General features: G+C 40.5%; 1 pseudogene; it reads right to left on the bottom strand.

The window, feature by feature from the left end:
• Window positions 1-456: 456 nt before the first annotated feature.
• LOC123944360 lies at window positions 457-780 on the bottom strand (annotated as a pseudogene).
• Window positions 781-2,832: the final 2,052 nt, after the last annotated feature.

The following is a 2,832-nucleotide window of genomic DNA, read 5'->3' as shown; positions in this document are numbered from 1 at the left end:
ACATCAGGCTCCCTGCTCAGTGGGAGGCCTGCTTCTCCCTCTCGCACTCCCTTGGTTTGTGTTCCCTCTCTTGCTGTGTCTCTCTCTGTCAAATAAATAAATAAAATCTTTTAAAAAAGAAGAAAAAAAACACTACAACACACACACACAATCTTCCTTTATTCTTTTCTCTTTTTTTTGTAACCTAAAAATATTTACTTATTAAAACTATATTAATACTTTCATAAACTATACAAAAAAGATAATGACACAAACATGTACATTTATAGAAGAACTGCATGTCAGTCATGCCAGATCCCTGGGAAGGGAATTCCCAGCACAACCTCATTCGTCTGTGAGGACACAGAGCAATCCCTGTTCAGGCACACACATTCAATTCCTTGTTCAGCATGGTCAGCACTCTACTTCTTGATGGTTTCCCTCTGTTATGAATGTGCATGTCCAGTTGTCTGCTTCTTAGAGCAGACATTTACCTTCCTCATCCACCAGCCATTGGAGGAGGACTAGGGCCACGCAGATGATTAATTCGACCCATTCTTCTGGGAGGGTTGCCTGGTGGCCCTCTTCCATCATCGTATCTGGAATCAGAGGAGCTTCCATAGCCTCTTCTCTTTTTCACATCTTGCTGAAGCAGAGTCTTGAAAAACAAAACCACGAACTCTGCTATTCCCCAGAAGAAATCTGTTATCAAAGATAATCTCCATGGGGACTGACTCCGGCTGTCCAATACTTGTCCATTCGAGATGTAAACCATCTTCGCCGCTTGTTGCCGCTTCCGGAGCGACTCTTTTTTTCTCTTTTTTATTATTATAGGCAACATTTTAATAATCATGCAGAAACACATGCTCACAAAAATTCAAACAATACAGAATCATGCACAATAGGAATCATAAATCTGTAATTGTACTTTCTAGAGAGACCCATTATTACAATTTTGTACCTATTGTCTCATATATAAACATACATCTAATACAGATAGAAACAAAAATGAGATATTACCTCATGTAACACTCAGATTTCAGGTGTTTTTGAAACACCATAATAAACATCTAATACTAGTAAAAACACTAATATTTAGAAACAGAATGAAGTGGCAAAACACTTTCCCAAAACTTTGTTTTCTTCTCACAATCTTAGTCTTCCTTAGGCATTTGTATTATAAATCCAGCATGACCAGTCACCACTTCCACATCCAAGTCCCATTTAAATCCTGCTACTGTCCTTGGATTACAGTATATCATCCTAAACTTGGCTCCTAACTGCTCCTCAATCTGTCCACTCCTGTCATCCCCAAGTTCACCTCTTGCCACTCACTCTTTTTGCCTCATCATGCCATAATTCTTTCAGTTCCTTGAATTCACTCTAGTGGTCATGGCTCCTGGTTTTGAACATCTGGTTCCATGTCCTGCAACAGTCCCTCCTCACTTCTTCCCCCAGCTGAGCCTATGCCTGACTACATCTTCAGCTTCAGCTCACATCCTACTTCCTCAGAGAGGCCTTCTCTGACTCCCAAACTGGCTTACGTTCTCCTGTTTTGTATCCTAGTGCTCCAAACTGACTTAGTGTTTCTATTCATAGCCAGCCTGTAAGTGCCAAGAGGACAAAGTAACTGTGTCCCCATTGTCCATCACTATATCCTTGGGGCTGGCATGGCATCTGGCACATTATGGTACTCAATACATTTTTATTTAATGAAAAAAAAAAAAAGAACAGTGTACTTGAATACTGGAGACCTATCACAATCCTATTTCTAAATATTCCCTCTCCTCCTTCCTAGCCATTTAGTTCCTGAACACATTGTAGTGGACCCTGTCCACTGAGTGCTCTGCCTACATCCTCTTGGACCCCTTAGTAAAATATTTCTTAATGCTTTTAATGGCCAGCACCTGCAACTCTTTTAGGATGACTGACCTTCTTTCCCCTTCCTCCAGCTTTTTTAGGGTATAACTGACAAAAACCCTTGATATGTAGGGTGTACAATGTGATGATTTGATATATGTATACATTGTGAAATGACTACCTGATTAACATAATCAAACTAATGCATCCATTATCTCACAAAGTTAGCTTTGAAAAAAAAAAGATTTAACTTTTGAGTAATCTCTTCACCCAGCGTGGGGGTTCAACTCACAATCCCAGGATCAAGAGTCACGTGCTCTACTGACTGAGCCAGCCAGGTGCCCCTAACTTTGGTATGTGTGTGTGTGTGTGTGTGTGTGTGTGTATGTGTGTGTGTGTGTGTTTAGTAAGAACACTTAAGATCTACTTTCTTAATAAATTTCAAATATAATGATATTAACAATAGTCACCATGCTCTACATTTTATCCCCAGAACTTATTCGTCTTATAAATGAAAGTTTGTACCCTTTGACCAACCTTTTCACATCTCTCCCAGCCCCTAAGCCCTAGCAACCCCCATTCTATTCTCTGGTTCTATGAATTCAACTTTTTCAGATTCCACTTATAAGTGAGATAATACAGCATTTGCCTTTATGTATCTGGCTTATTTCACTTAGTGCAACTTCTGGGTATACAGCCAAAGGAAATGAAATCAGTATTAGAGCTGCTTTGCTCAGACAAAGGCCAAAGGAAGTGACCAGAAGTTTACATTCCTCCTTGCCAACACTCCCAGGCCTTAGCCACTGCAGAAGCATAAAAGCTCAACCCTTTGACTCCAGTTGGGATAAACTCTAAACTCGGAGTAATTATCTACATTCCAGAAGACCCCTCCAGGATCTGGCTGGCTTCTCATGCGATTGCACCCATTCTTGTCTTTCTCCCCTCCTCATCCAGCTTCCCTAACTCCCCTACTAGTTTCTCTTGGGAGCAATT

The sequence above is a fragment of the Meles meles genome, chromosome 6 (genome assembly GCF_922984935.1).
Source record: "Meles meles chromosome 6, mMelMel3.1 paternal haplotype, whole genome shotgun sequence".
NCBI lineage: Eukaryota > Metazoa > Chordata > Mammalia > Carnivora > Mustelidae > Meles > Meles meles.
The sequence above is the reverse complement of the archived record's forward strand: the minus strand, read 5'-3'. Positions and strand labels throughout refer to the sequence as shown.